This window comes from Hypanus sabinus (genome assembly GCF_030144855.1).
Source record: "Hypanus sabinus isolate sHypSab1 chromosome X2 unlocalized genomic scaffold, sHypSab1.hap1 SUPER_X2_unloc_1, whole genome shotgun sequence".
Lineage (NCBI taxonomy): Eukaryota > Metazoa > Chordata > Chondrichthyes > Myliobatiformes > Dasyatidae > Hypanus > Hypanus sabinus.
In genome coordinates, this window is record NW_026778979.1 from 778,290 (window position 1) to 794,787 (window position 16,498).

The window sequence follows — 16,498 nt, forward strand, 5'->3', positions numbered from 1 at the left end:
AACTCAAAGACAGGAAGGCTGACTGACGTTCACATAAACTAATCACCCTCCGAGTTCCCATTTGAGCGACAGGAACTACAGCCAATGACAGCAGGCGTCAGTGTTAGGTCTGAGCTACGATAGGCTGAAGGAAATCGGCCCATAATTAGCCCCTCCTCTTCCGCTCCGTCGCCATGGCGGAGATCAGCGAGTCGCTTCTGTCGGTGTCGCCGGCCTCGGCGCCCACAAGGACGGGTGTGATTCCCCTTCGCGCCTCGGTGGGTCTGTTTCGGTGACGGCTGTGGTGGCTGACGAAACATGCTTTGACAGGGAGCGAGCGAGGACAATGACTACAACTCCCAGAAGGCCCCACTGATGACGTTGTGGTGTTGTTCAGGGGTAAGGTATCAAAGCAAAAGGGAGGAAAATGTAATGCTTTACGTTTTCTGTAAAAAATTAAATTAAAAGAGAGATTCGAGCGAGAAATAGATAGAACAATACCGCACAGTACAGGCCCTTCGGCCCACAATGTTGTGCCGACCCTTAAACTATGCTTCCCCAAGCTGAAATTCCTCCATATATCTGTCTAGTAGTCTCTTAAACTTCACCAGTGTATCTGCCTCCACCACTGACTCGGGCAGTGCATTCCACGCACCAACCACTCTCTGAGTATAAAATCATCCTCTAATATCCCCCTTGAACTTCCCTCTCCTTACTTTAAAGCCATGTCCTCTTGTATTGAGCAGTGGTGCCCTGGGGAAGAGGCACTGGCTGTCCACTCTATCTATTCCCCTTAATATCAACTATACCTCTATCATTTCTTCTCTCATCCTCCTTCTCTCCAGAGAGTAAAGCCCGAGGTCCCTTAATCTCTGATCATAATCCATACTCTCTAAACCAGGCAGCATTCTGGTAAATCTCCTCTGTACCCTTTCCAGTGCTTCCACATCCTTCTTATAGTGAGGTGACCAGACCTGGACAGAGTACTCCAAGTGTGGCCCAACCAGAGTTTTGTAGAGCTGCAACATTACTTTGCAACTCTTAAACTCTGTCCCTCGACTTATGAAAGCTAACACCCCATAAGCTTTCTTAACTACTCTGTCTACCTGTGAAGCAACTTTCAGGGATCTGTGGACATGTAGCCCCAGAGCCTTCTGCTTCTCCACACTGCCAAGTATCCTGCCATTTACTTTGTACTCTGCCTTGGAGTTTGTCCTTCCAATGTGTACCAGCTCACACTTCTCCAGGTTGAACTCTATCTGCCTCTTCTCAGCCACTCCTGCATCCGATCAATGTCTCTCTGCAATCTTTGACAATCCTCTGCACTATCCACAACACCACCAAACTTTGTGTCTTCTGCGATCTTGCCAGCCCATCCTTCTGCCCCCACATCCAGGCTGCTAATAAAAATCACGAAAAGTAGGGGTCCCAGAACTGATCCTTGTGGGACACCACTAGACACAACCCTCCAATCCGAATGTACTTCCTCCACCACAACTCTCTGCTTTCTGCAGGCAAGCCAATTCTCAATCCACCTGGTCAAACATCCCTGGATCCAATGCCTTCTGACTTTCTGAATAAGCCTACCGTTTGGACCCTAATCAAATGCATTACTAAAATCCATGCAGATCACATCCACTGCACGACCCTCATCTATATGCCTGGTCACCTCCTAAAAGAACTCCATCAGGCTTGGTAGACACAATCTGCCCTTCAGAAAGCCATGCTGACTGTCACTGATCAGACCATGATTCTCTAAATGCCAACAAATCCTATCTGTGTGAATCTTTTCCAACAGCTTTCCCACCACAGATATAAGGCTCAATGGTCTATAATTATCCGGACTATCCCTGCTAACCTTTTTGAACAAGGGGACAACATTCACCTCCCTCCAATCCTCTGCGACCATTTCCGTTGACAATGAGGACATAATGATCCTAGCCGGAGGCTCATCAATCTATTTCCTCGCCTTGGATGCAGAACTGGGAAGTGGCAGAGGGAGTTCAACACAGATGAAGAGATTCATTTCTGCAGGTCAAATTTGAACACAGAATATAATATTAATGGTAGGACTCTTGGCAGTGTGGAGAGTCAGAGAGATCTTGGGGTCCATGTCCATACGACACTCAAAGCTGCTGTGGAGGTTGGCAGTGTTGTTAGGAAGGGGTCTGGTGTGATGGCCTTCATCAACCGTGGGATTGAGTTCAAGAGCTGTGAGGTGATGTTGAAGCGATATTTCTCCTAACCTGTACATAAGTAATTGTAATAAGATCATGAGAGGCTTTGACCATGTGGATAACCAGAGGCATTTTCCCAGGCTTGAAGTGACTAACACGAGGGGACGTAGTTTTAAGCTGCTTGGAAGTCGGTACCGAGGGAATGTCAGGGTAAGTTTCTTACACAAAGAGTGGTGGGTGCATGCAGTGCACTGCCAGCAGCGGTGGTGGAGGTGTATACAATAGGATATTTTAAGAGACTTGGAATCCATTTTCATAACTCCCAGATAGTGGTTCCATTGTCAGGCAGTTATGTTGCAGTTGTATAAATCTCCAGTTTAATTACATCCGGAGAATTGCATTCGAAGACAGGAATAAGGCGGAGGTTTTGGATGGTGAGTGGAAGCGGCTTAACAGGATGCTGCCTGGATAAAGTGAGACCGGACAATCTCGGGGAATTTTCTCCGGAGTGGCAGAGGCTGAGGGAGGTCTGACAGACGTTTACAGGAATGTGAGAGACACAGACAGAGTGGACAGCCGGGATTTTTTCTCTAAGGAGGAAATGTCCAATGCCAGAGGGCATGAACTTCAGGAGAAAGGGGGAACACATTCTCATTGGACTTTTTGCAGTATTGAGGTATTTTGTAATTTAGTGCATTTTGTATCTTTTCTTTGCATAGCTGCTGTTGAAAACAAAAACAATTAGAAAAGACAATGATGTTAAAAACCTGACTCAGGATGTTTAAAGAAGATTTGCGGTTCAAGTTTTGTTTTTCATTCCCAGAGTGGTGGGTGTCTGGAGTGAATATCGGGTGGTGGTGGAGGCGAAAGAGGCTATTAGATACCACGTGGATGAGAGGAGAATGGAGGGATGTGCTCCTTGTGTTGGCAGAAGGGATTGGTTTAGTAAGGCATGAAGTGACCAGTTCAATTGGTTCAGAACAACCCAGTGAGCAGAAGGGCCTGTTCAAGGACAAGTACAGCAAGCAGAGCAGGTAAACTGGATAAAGTGATCCCACTCAGAGAACAGACTGTGACGTCAGTGGATATATGTCGTCATCACAGTTCTCTCACCAAAGATACTTCACTGCTGGATAAAATGAAGTTTCTGATGTTTATAACCAATCGGGTGAATTGTCCTGCTCAGACATCTCATCCTACTGAGGAAATTAAAATTATTGTGAAAGCTGCAGAAAGGTATCTTGGTGTAACTAGTGTTCTGTGGGAAGCTGTAAATGAAGCTCTGAGTTGTGGGGGTTTCTGCATCCCAGTCTACTTGTGAAGATATGTAATGGGATTGAAATATTGAAGTGAAATGCAAGAAGCCTGATTTTACATGGCCAACACTTTCAGCAGTTTATTTCTGATTTGTCAGATTCTTCCGATGTTATATCTGTTCAGGAAACCAGCACATTTTAAATTTTGTTCCTGTGCAGGATTATATTGTCGTTTGGCTCGACAGGTTAGTTGGTAGAGGGGTGGTGTTGTCAGTTTTATAAGGAAAGGGGCAGAGTATAGAGTTGTGAATGGGAATAAAATGTATCCTGAACTTGTAGAAAATCTTGATTCAACAGGTATGTGTGTAATTTTCTTTTGTGAAGATTTTAACTTTCTGAATCATATTTGGAGGTTTGGCCATCTACTTTTCTTATGGAAAATGGTTGTAGTAGTTCTTTAAAGGCTCATTTGTGTAAACTTGTGGAATGTATGGTAATTAAGTGTTTGAACTATATTTTCGATAAAAGAGGTAATTTCTCGTTTTATCAGAGGGGAATTTGGAATGGTAGAATAAGACCATAAGACAAAGGAGCAGAAGTCGGTCATTCGGCCCGTCGAGTCTGCTCTGCCATTTTATCATGAGCTGATCCATTCTCCCATTTAGTCCCACTCCCCCACCTTCTCACCATGACCTTTGATACCCTGGCTACTCAGATACCTAGCAATCTCTGCCTTAAATAACATTGGAATCAGTTTGAGTTTGGATGATCATATTAGGAAAGTACAGTTAAATAAAGATGTAATAGATTTTTTTTGATATTGAAAAGGCAAATAATATTTATTGAAGGATGGACTTTTGATTAATATTTGGAAATGCAATTGAGAGGGCTTTTGTACAATTTTTTCTGATTTTTTTATTTGTATGTCTTGTAAAGGTCTGGATGGGCAAGTATGACCTTGAATTCATTTTTATATTTGAAAGATAGTATTAGTAAAGCCAGTTAAATATAGATGTTGTAACAGCAGTATTTTTACTTTTCAAAAGGAAAATGGTATTTATGGAAGGAAAGAATTTTTAGGAAATTGTGGAAATGAGGTTGGAGGGGCTTTGAGTTGTTTTAATTGAATGGTTGTGTCAGGTATGGGTGGGAAAGTTATATTCAGGTTGTTATGAGATAGAGACTGGGATCCCTCAGGCAGTATTTATTATTTTATATTATAATTAATAATATTTTCCTCTGACACAGGTTTTTTATTCTGTAAATCCCTATATGCAGATGATGGAGGTTTATGGATTAGAGGTAGAAATTTCACTTTTACTGTATATAGGATGTTTTAGCAATTAGTAAGGTCGAACAGATGGCGAATAGATGGGATTTGAGCTTTCAGTAGCAAAAACATAAGTTATTTGTTTTACAAACAGGATTAGCAGACCTGTATTTGATTGGAAATGATATGGTCAAACTCTTTAAAAGGTGTCAGTGGTAAGACTTCCAGGCATGTGGACGGATAATTAGCTGACATGGAAGCACCGGATCAGAAAATAATAGATAAATGTAAATAAACTTTAAATACTTTTTGTTATCTCTCTGAATATTCTGAGGTGTTACATGAAAATATTTGTTGACCAATCTCGTTTGTTTAATTGGATCTGTTCTTCATTATGTTTGTGGTTTATAGATCACCTTCCTCTTCAACTTTATGATTTTTGGGTGTGATACATTTTGTGCTTTATGATTGTGTTCTGGTTAAGTCAGGTCATCCCCTGATTCGGCTTTACTGGTTGAACTGGGACAATTGCCCTTACAGGGACAGAGGTGGAAGTTGATGTTAACAAATTGGATTTAACATCATGTGCTAAAGGGTGGTGGGGAACATCACAAGAAGAATGCTTTTAGTTCAGGGTGACTGCGTTCTTATCACTCTGGGAATATGGGTGTATTAGATGATACAATTTGTCCCACTGTAGCTTTCTTGGTAACCCCACTTTGTTGTTTTTTCCAACGACTGTAGTAAACCTTAGGTTACACAACTGGATTCTGTTCTGCCTGAGAGTCTGTTGGTTCACGAGTATATTAATGAAAGTTATTATCATACGGTCAGCATTTTTACAGATGGATTAAAACAAAATTTAACTGGGAATGTTGGTGTGTCTGTTTTCATTTTGTGTGTGTGCCTGAGTTGCAGGCAATGATAAGCAAAACACTTACCAGCCATTTGTGGGTCTATGGAGCAGAATTCTTTGCTTTGATTTTAGGGTTACTGTATGTGGAGGAAATTGGTCCTTGCAAACTTGTAATTTGTTCAGATTCCCTTTCGGTTTCGATTAGCCTTAGAACAGGACATTCTAGCAGTAGGTCAGATTGACTGTTGGAAACTCATCAAGCATTATTTCATATACAAAGTTCGGTTCATATGTCTGCACCTTATGGGCCCTGCACATCGCACTGTTGAGGGAAATGATGGAGTTGACTGTTCAGCAACAAAACCTGTTAGAAGTTCAACTAAGGATATAGACAGTCCACTTTGCAAATCAGAAGCTAAGGGGATGGTAGGGTTAAGAATTCAGGACTTATGGCAAGATCTGTAGTAAAATTGCCACAAGGACTGATGCCTTTACAGAATACATAAACAAGTTGGGTTTTTGGAAGAAGGGCTTAAAACAGGAAAGGAAGGAATGATATTGACACGACTTAGAATTGCCAACACTGTGCTTAATTATGCCTTGTATCTAATTAGAAAACTTCATTCTGTGGCATAGGACCATAGAACACGACAGCACAGAACAGGCCCTTCAGCCCTTCACGTTGTGCCGACCCATATAATCCTAAAAAAACGTACTAAACCCACACTACCACTTAACCCTATAATTGTCTTTAATCCATGTGCCTCTCCAACAGGTTCTTAAATACCCCTAATGTTTTAGCCTCCACCACCATCCCTGGAAAGTCATTCCAGACACTCACAACCCTGTGTGTAAAAAACTTACCCCTGATATCTCCCCTGAACCTGCATCCATTAATGTTGTACCTGCACCCTCTGGTGTTTGCTATTGGTGCCCTGGGAAACAGGTACTGACTATCCACCCTATCTATGCCTCTCATAATCTTCTAGATCTCTATCAAGTCCCCTCTCATTCTACGCTCCAAAGAAAAAGGTCCCAGCTCTGCTAACCTTGCTTCATATGACTGTCGTGTACATTTGTATCGGGACGTTACTCTGGGGATGACGGCTTAACAGAGGTGGCTGACGGATGTGGGAACAGCAGGAGAGACATGTCCCACTGAAGAAGTTCTCCAATGGCGGGGGTAGGATTCCATTCTCTATCTCATAGACACAAACATGCCGACCGTTACTTGGACAGTCCATACAAAAAAAATGTCCCCCTTACTCCTAATTTAATCAAAAGTCCTTTCTTCCATATCATTTCCCTTTTCAGTATCAAGAAATACTGCTATTACAACATCTTTATTTAATTGTGCTTTCCGAATATCATCTTCCAAACCTAAAACTGAATCTAATGTCATTTCACACTTCCAAAATCCACTCTAATAAAACACTTTATCACCACTCTTTCCAAAATATAACTCAAGCGCTTGATTACCATACATTCCATAAGTTTACATAAATGAGACATTCACGATATAGGCCCTTAACTAGAAGGATCAAATGGGGATCAGCCAAGTTTTAGAACAGGCACTACTATTTCCATTTTCCATGAGGAAAGTAAATGCACAATTCAAACATTTAATATTTTCACAAAAGAGAATTATATACAATTACAATTTCAAATATCACTCTTTCCTGGGACACCGGACCTGCGTTATTAATAGACTTCTTAAATTAATACAAAGAAATCTCTCCATCGGTGATACTATCATTGCTACAGCTGACTTTCAGCACATCAGGGTATTCACTGAAAAAACATATCCCTACATTGTTTAACTTCTTCACTTAAATTATCCTGATTATGAATCTCATCAAATGACCCAGCCAGTAACACAACCTTCCCTGTTTCAGTAACAATCATTTTGCCCTCAATAATCAACACTGGAATATTATGATCCCCACAAATCCCCCCATTTTCTAAGTCATCCCAAACAATTCCAAGTTTGATATCCCTTCCAATATTATCTCCATATAACCTCCAGTAAATCACCTAATTCCTCACCACGGCCTTTGCCCTTTTATTGATAATGTAACTCGGAGACTGATGCACCATCACATAAAAACTCACATTTCTCCCAATTTGCTTCCTGTCCCGTTATAAATCCAAATCCAAACTCATAAAGACAGGAAGGCTGACTGACGTTCACATAAACTAATCACCCTCTGAGTTCCCATTTGACCGACAGGCACTACAGCCAATGACAGCAGGGGTCAGTGTAAAGTCCGAGCTACGATAGGCTGGAGGAAATCGGCCAATGATCAGCCCCTCCTCTTCCGCTCCATCGCAATGGCGGAGATCAGCGAGTCGCTTCTGTCGGTGTCGCCGGCCTCGGCGCCCACAAGGACGGGTGTGATTCCCCTTCGCGCCTCGGTGGGTCTGTTTCGGGGACGTCTGTGGTGGCTGACGAAACATGCTTTGACAGGGAGAGAGCGAGGACCAATGACTACAACTCCCAGAAGGCCCCACTGATGACGTTGTGGTGTTTTGGGGTAAGGTATCAAAGCAAAATGGAGGAAAATGTAATGCATTACGTTTTCTGTACTGTGTCGTGCCTTCAATAAACAATTAAACTAAAAGAGAGATTCCAGCGAGAAATAGATAGAACATAGAACAATACAGCACAGTACAGGCCCTTCGGCCCACAATTTTATGCCGACCCTTAAAATCTTCCTCCCTAAGCTTAAATTCCTCCATATATCTGTCGAGTAGTCTCTTAAACTTCACTAGTGTATCTGCCTCCACCACTGAGTCGGGCAGTACATTCCACACAACAACCAATCTCTGAGAATAAAATCTTCCTCTAATATCCCCCTTGAACTTCCCTCCCCTTACCTTAAAGCCATGTCCTCTTGAATTGAGCAGTGGTGCCCTGGGGAAGAGGAGCTGGCTGTCCACTCTATCTATTCCCCATAATATCAACTATACCTCTATCATTTCTCCTCTCATCCTCCTTCTCTCCAGAGAGTAAAGCCCTAGCTCCCTTAATCTCTGATCATAATCCATAATCTCTAAACAAAGGCAGCATTCTGGTAAATCTCCTCTGTACCCTTTCCAATGCTTCCAAATCCTTCTTATAGTGAGGTGAACAGAACTGGACAGAGTACTCCCAGTGTGGCCCAACCAGAGTTTTATAGAGCTGCATCATTACATCGCGACTCTTAAACTCTGTTCCTCGACTTATGAAAGCCAACACCCCATAAGCTTTCTTAAATACTCTGTTTACCTGTGAGGCAACTTTCAGGGATCTGTGGACGTAGCCCCAGATCCCTCTGGCCATACTTCCAAGTATCCTATCATTTACTTTGTACTCTGCCTTGGAGTTTGTCTTTCCAAAGTGTACCACCTCACACTTGTCCAGGTTGAACTCTATCTGCCAATTCTCAGCCCACTCCTGCATCCTATCAATGTCTCTCTGCAATCTTTGATAATCCTCTGCAATATCCACAACACCACCAACATTTGTGTCCTTCTGCAAACTTGCCAACCCATCCTTCTACCCCCACATCCAGGTCGTTAATAAAAATCACGAAAAGTAGGGATTCCAGAACTGATCCTTGTGGGACACCACTAGTCGCAACCCTCCAATTCAAATGTACTCCCTCCACTACAGCTCCCTGCTTTCTGCAGGCAATCCAATTCTGTATCCACCTGGTCAAACATCCCCGGATCCAATGCCTTCAGTCCAATGCTTTCTGAATAAGCCTTATCAAATCCATGTAGATCACATCCGCTGCACTACCCTCATCTATATGCCTGGTCACCTCCTAAAAGAACTCCATCAGGCTTGTTAGACACGATCTGCCCTTCAGAAAGCCATGCTGACTGTCACTGATCAGACCATGATTCTCTAAATGCCAGTAGATCCTATCTTTGTGAATCTTTTCCAACAGCCTTCCCACCACAGATGTAAGGCTCAATGGTCTATAATTATCCGGACTATCCCTACTACCCTTTTTGAGCAAGGAGACAACATTCACCTCCCTCCAATCCTCCGGTACTATTCCCATGGACACTGAGGACATAATGATCCTAGCCTGGGGCTCAGCAATCTATTTCCTCACCTCGGATGCTGAACTGGGAAGTGGCAGATGGAGTTCAACACCGATGTTCATTTCTGCAGGTCAAATTTGAACACAGAATATAATATTAATGGTAAGACTCTTGGCAGTGTGGAGGGTCAGAGAGATCTTGGGGTCCATGTCCATACGACACTCAAAGCTGCTGTGGAGGTTGGCAGTGTTGTTAGGAAGGGGTCTGGTGTGATGCCCTTCATCAACCGTGGGATTGAGTTCAAGAGCTGTGAGGTGATGTTGAAGCTATATTCCTCCTAACCTGTACATAAGTAATTGTAATAAGATGATGAGAGGCTTTGACCGTGTGGATAACCAGAGGCATTTTCCCAGGCTTGAAGTGACTAACACGAGGGGACGTAGTTTTAAGCTGCTTGGAAGTCGGTACCGAGGGAACGTCAGGGGTAAGTTTCTTACACAGAGAGTGGTGGGTGTGTGGAATGCACTGCCGGCAGCGATGGTGGACCTGGATACAAGAGGATATTTTAAGAGACTCTCAGATAGGTTCATGGAGCTTAGAAACATGGAGGGATATACGTTCCGGAAATCCGAGGCAGTCTGTAGAGTAGGTTACATGGTCGGTACAACATTGTGGGCTGAAGAGCCTGTAATGTGCTGTAGATTTCTGTGTTCTGTGTCAAAGACAGGCAGAGGGATTAGTTTAAATGGACTGGAGGACAGCATGGAAAGGTTGGGCCGAAGGGCCTGCGTTAGTGCGGTAAGGGAGGGGTTCTGTCCCAACCATCGACTCTATTCCCCTGAACAGATGCTGCCTGACTTGACAACGTTCTGTAAAAGTTGCGTTCAGTTCCGCTTAGCATTCTGTACAAAGGATGTTTTATTCTGGGAGAGTGCAGAGGAGATTCATCATGATGGAGGGGGCTTGTGTTCTTAAGTCCATAAGGTATAGGAACAGAATTACACCATTCAGCCCATTGAGTCAGCCATCTTTCCATCATGGCTGATCCCAGATCGCACTCAATTCCGGATATCTGACCTCCCGCCATATCCTCTGATGCCCTGACCGATCAGGAAACGATCAACTTCCGCCTTGAATATACCCACACACTCGGGCTCCACCGCAGTCTGTGGCAGAGCATTCCACAGATCCAATACACCTTGGCTAATAAAATAAATAAGCTGCTTACCCTTGTTTGAAAAGGTGGCTCCTCAACTTTGTGGCTGTGCCCCACCACAGGAAATACCTTCTCCACAACCACCTTATCCAGGCCTTTCAACATTCGGTAGGTTTCAATGAGATGCCCCCGCATTTTTCTGAGTTCCAGTGAGCACAGGGTCAAAGCTGCCAAACGCACCTCATATTTTAACCCCTTCATTCCTGAAATCATCTTTCTGAACCTCCTCTGGACTCTCTCCAATGACATCACATCCTGTCCGAAATGTTGGGCCCAACATTGTTGACAATACTTCCAAGTGTGGCCTGACTCATGTCTTATAAATCCTCAGCATTATCTCGTTGCTGTTATATTCATGGGGCGAGATTGGACTGTGTTGATCTGCAGGGGGATCTTGGAATCCGAGTTCATAACTCCGAGATAGTGGTTCCATTGTCAGGCAGTTATGTTGCAGTTGTATAAATCTTTAGTTTAATGACATCTGGAGAATTGTATTCGTAGACAGGAATAAGGCGGAGGTTTTGGATGGTGAGTGGAAGAGGCTTAACAGGATGCTGCCTGGATAAATTGAGTCCGGACAATCTCAGGGAATTTTCTCCGGAGTGGCAGAGGCTGAGGGAGATCTGACAGACGTTTACAGGAAAGTGAGAGACACAGACAGAGTGGACAGCTGGGATTTTTTTCTCTAAGGAGGAAATGTCCAAGGCCAGTGGGCATGAACTTCAGGAAAAAGGGGGTACACATCCTCATTGGACATTTTTGCACTATTTAAGTATTTTGTAGTTTAGTGTAATTTTGTATCTTTTCTCTGCATAGCTGCTGTTGAAAAAAAAAACACAATTGGAAAAGACAAAGATTTCAAATACCTGACTCAGGTTGTTTAAAGGGGACTTGCGTTTCAAGTTTTGTTTTTCATTCCCATAGTGGTGGGTGTCTGGAGTGAATATCGGGTGGTGGTGGAGGCGAAAGAGGCTATTAAATACCACGTGGATGTGAGGCGAATGGAGGGATGTGTTCCTTGTGTAGGCAGAAGGGATTGGTTTAGTAAGACATGAAGTGACCAGTTCAATTGGTTCAGAACAACACAGTGAGCAGAGGGGCCTGTTCAAGGACAAGTACAGCAAGCAGAGCAGGTAAACTGGATAAAGTGATCCCACTCAGAGAACAGACTGTGACGTCAGTGGATATATGCCGGCATCACAGTTCTCTCACCAAAGATACTTCACTGCTGGATAAAATGAAATTTGTGATGTTTATAACCAATGTGGGGAATTGTACTGATCAGACATCTCATCCTACTGAGGAAATTAAAATTACTGTGAAAGCTGCAGAAAGGTTTCTTGGTGTAACTGGTGTTTTGTGGGAAGCTTTAAATGACGTTTTGTTGGGTGGGGATCTGTATCCCAGTCTACTTGTCAACTTACATAATATGATTAAAATATTGCAATGAAATGCGAGAACTCTGATTTATAATGGTCAAGACTTAAAGAAGTTCATTTCTGATTTTCTGTTTCTTCGGATGTTATATCTGTTCAGGAAACCTGCACATTTTAAGTTTTTATTCCTGTGCAGGATTATATTGTCGTTCGGCTTGACAGGTTAGTTGGTAGAGGGGTGGTGTTGCCAGTTTTATAAGGAAAGGGGGAGGGTTGATGAAACGACACAAGGTATTGGATTCGGCCCGGTACATCCCGGGTGGATCCCTCCCAAACATCGAACACATAAGTCAGCAGAAAAATCTTGCCAATTTATACCTCCATAATTCTGTACACCTCTATCAAATTTACACTCGATCTTGCATTTTGCAAGGATAAAAAGGATAAACCCTAACCCAAATTTTAAGTTATTCTGTCTTTAACTCAGATAATCCAGACCTGGCAGCATCCTTGTAAATTTCCCCTGTACCCCGTCAACCTTATTTACAGCTTTCCTGTAGCTCGGTGACGATAACTGAACACAGATCTTGTAGCAAGGCCTCATCACTATCTCTCACGTTACATCCCATCTCCTATAATCGATACATTGATTTAGGAAGGCCAATGTTCCGAACAATCTGTATCCTTTTGAAGCCACTTTGAATGAATTGTGGACCTGTATTGCCAGATCCGTTTGATCTTCTACACTCCTCAGTGCCCTTCCGTTCACTTGGTCAGACCGACCCTGTTTGGTTCAATGGAAGAGCAACACCTCTCTCTTGTCTGCACTGAATTCGATCTGTTATTTTTCAGCCCATTCTTCCAGCTGGATCAGATCATGCTGAAAAAAAAAACATGAAAACCCCCTTCATTGTCAACTACACCCCAAGTCTTGGCGGCATTCAGAAATTTTCTGATGTAATTTATCATATTATCATCCAGATCGTTGATATAGATGGTAAACAACAACGGATCCAGCACCGATCGCTGCGGCACTCCACTGGTCACAGGCCTTTATTCAGAGAGGAGACCATCTAATACCGCACTCTGGCTTCTCACACAAAGCAAATGTGGCTGAGTCGGCGGATCTGAGGGTATGACGAATCTCAGGTTGTTTCATTTATAGATACCTTAACAATGAATACTCTTCGAAGTCACAGGCCAGACTCTGGCTTCTCACACAAAGCAAATTTGGCTGAGTCGGCGGATCTGAGGGTATAACGAATCTCGAAACGTAAAATGTTAGTTTAAGTTGAAGGCATTCTTGCTGTGGGATAATCTAATGTGTATGTGGGGTGTTAGTGGGTTTAGGAGTGCGCGCAGGTTTGGGGAAGTCTACAGACTTAGGGGTGTGGCAGCGAATGTGGGGGATTAGGGGTTCCAGGTCGATTTGAGGTGTGATGAATCTCAGCGTTGTTTCATTCACAGATACTTTACTGATAAATAAATTTTGAACTTTGAACTTTGAACTTGCTACTTTTGTAAGGTGGAGCCAACTATTTTGTGAACTGTTTGATACTGTTCTTGCTCTGGATAATCTAATTTTCAAGAGGGGGTGTCAGCGGGGTTGGGCTGCACACGGATTTCAGGGAGCAGATAGATTTGTGTTTGCACACAGATATAAGGATTTGACGGTGCGCACTGATTTGTGGGATGCATTGGGATTTGGAGCTGCATTTGTGATTTAGTGATGGGCATGGATCTGGGGATGTTTTGGCTAATATGGGGATATACACTGATATGGGGATGTGTGTAAATTTATGGGTGTATTATCGAATAAGCCCGAATCAAATATGATTGTCCAGACAGATATGGTGTGTGGGTAGATTTGGGTGTGTGGGTAGATTTGGGAGTGTGCCTGTAGATTTGGGTGTGTGGGTAGATCTGGGGATGTGTCAGTAGATTTGAGTGTGTGGGTAGATTTCGGGTGTGTCTGTAGATTTGGGTGTGTTCCTGTAGATTTGGGTGAGTGGGTAGATTTGGAGTGTGTCTGTAGATTTGGGGTACACACGGATTGGAGTGTGATAAATCTCATGGTACTTTTCTAATAAATACAGTTTGAACTTTGAACTTTGCTTTTGCTATTCTGGAAGGTGGAGACAGCTAATTTGTGAACTGTTTGAAATGGGTTTTGCTCTGTGAAAATCTCATGTGTATTTAGGGGTGTCACACCTCGCTATCAGGTGAGGTGCACCTGACGAGGGTCACCAGTTGAAAATGAAACCGACATCAGTCCGCACCACCACGTTAGTGCAAGGGGTTTTATTTAATGCAAGATGGAAAAAGTACAAAAGCTGCCAAAAGGTTGTATTGAATAAAAGTATTTCCAAAGAACCGAATGAAAACATTCTTATGTGGGAAAAAATACAAATATACAGTGACTTGCACCATAACAAAAACATTGTTTTTAACTTTCCGATATAACTTTCTCTAGGCTGCAAAGGTGGTCACAGCCGAAGGGTGGTAGTGGGGACGAGTTCCCCCGACTAAACAAATGCTCTTCATGGCGCGCGTTTCAAACAGCTTCTGACAACCAGATCCGACTCCTGGCCTTCACGTGGCGGAGCTGTTCTCACCGACAGGAGAAGAGGCAAAGGAGGGCCACTGGCGCCTTAAAACCAGTTGTCCCGGGCAGATGGGGCTCGTTAACCACGGATGGTTGCTCATCTGGGAGAGGGATAACTCCGATTTCAAACCTCCGCTTCCACTAGCGGTGTTACCTGTTCAAGGTGTGGGTCAACTGACCCCATTAACCCACGTATTATTTCAGACGGTCCCTCGTGTCTTTGGAGCCATTCTGCTCTCTACAAACCGCTGTAACAGTGTGAGTGACAATAAATGAAACCATTAGAAATGTCCGTGACTAGAACAGGCATGGGCAAAGTACGGCCATATGCGGCCCGTTAAGCTTTTTAATCCGGCCCGCAGAACTTGATGAAATTATTTTAATAAACCTTGTTAACGTTTTTTTTCCCGCAATTCTGGCGTTTTTCCAATAGATTACGCACTCTATATACATTGACCTTTGTTGAGGTGCAGCGTATTACTCCACATTTGCGCTTTACTCTTTGTTCGGCTCGACCTATTTGTGTGAACAGGCGTTCAGCGTCATGAACATCAACAAAGCCAGCCACAGATCCAAGTTAACTGACCAACACCTCAGATCCATCCTGAGAATCGCCACAACAAAACTAAATCCGGACTTTGATGCGCTGGCTAGAAAGGGAGATCAACAACACTGTTCCCACTGAAATTAAAAATAAATTTCGTCGTTGTGTTATGTAAAAGATGCATTTGAAAATATTTTTTTTCAATAAGCCTTACATGTTACATGTCATTTCTGTTAAGTGATGGACATGAGTAGTGTGCAGGTGCACGTACGTTCTCAAAATAAAAAATGCGCTCCAGATCAAATAACACGCTCCGCAAACTGGCGCTCTGTCACTGTCCTGTCTTTGTGCTGGTCGTTGTTGAGTTTTGGCACAGGGGACAATTGAATAAGAAGGAGCAGGACAAGTAGACCTGCATCTCCTACCGTTTTTGTAATAAAGACAGTCAGGAGGAGAGTGATGATGATATCTTGAAGGATAACAGAATTTTCAGTGCTTTAAAATAATAACTTACTATTAAAAAGCTGTATTTTATTCATTTAATTTTCAGTGTTTTAAAAGTTATTTCAATAAGTAGCTAAATACCATGGGACTTCAAGACAGATATTTTATTGTAATGCATTTGTTCATTTTCAATTGAAATTAAAGCACATGTTTTCTACATATCCCATGATATTTTATTTTCTCTTATGAGGTGTATTACCAAAACGCACCGTCCATCTGCTCCTGGTCAAATTTTAGAACCCTTTGTGGCCCACAAGTCAAATAGCTTGCCCACCCCTGGACTAGAATCATAGTTTTATCATTTATAGACCAGTAGAGCGGATTAACTGAAGGCCTGTGTCTCTTTTGTCTCTGCTGCGGTGTTTATACCGGGTCATGTCGCCTTCGGACCAGCCTCGGCCTTCTCAGCCGATTCAGCCTGAGAAGTATCGGAGGACAGTGTTGGTCACTTCCTGATGACTCTGACCATTTGGGGTTTGAGAAGACCAATCGATTGCTCAGAGATTGGTTCTAGCGGCCGCTAATGAAGCTGGAGGTCGAAGAATACAGCAAGTCGTGCACTCGATGCATACGGCGGAAGAGACTTGCAAATTTGCAAATTCCTGCCGACACTGCAAATTTGCAGTGCTGGCGGATCTGAGGGTATGACGAATCTCGAGGTTTTTACATTTATAGATACT

At 43.1% G+C, this 16,498-nt stretch overlaps 1 long non-coding RNA gene across 1 annotated transcript; it reads left to right on the forward strand.

Moving 5' to 3' along the window:
* Window positions 1–170: 170 nt before the first annotated feature.
* LOC132385703 (uncharacterized) lies at window positions 171–15,912 on the forward strand. Its single transcript, XR_009509234.1, has 3 exons — window positions 171–378; window positions 13,147–13,298; window positions 14,639–15,912. It is a non-coding gene; the product is annotated as an uncharacterized LOC132385703 (long non-coding RNA).
* Window positions 15,913–16,498: the final 586 nt, after the last annotated feature.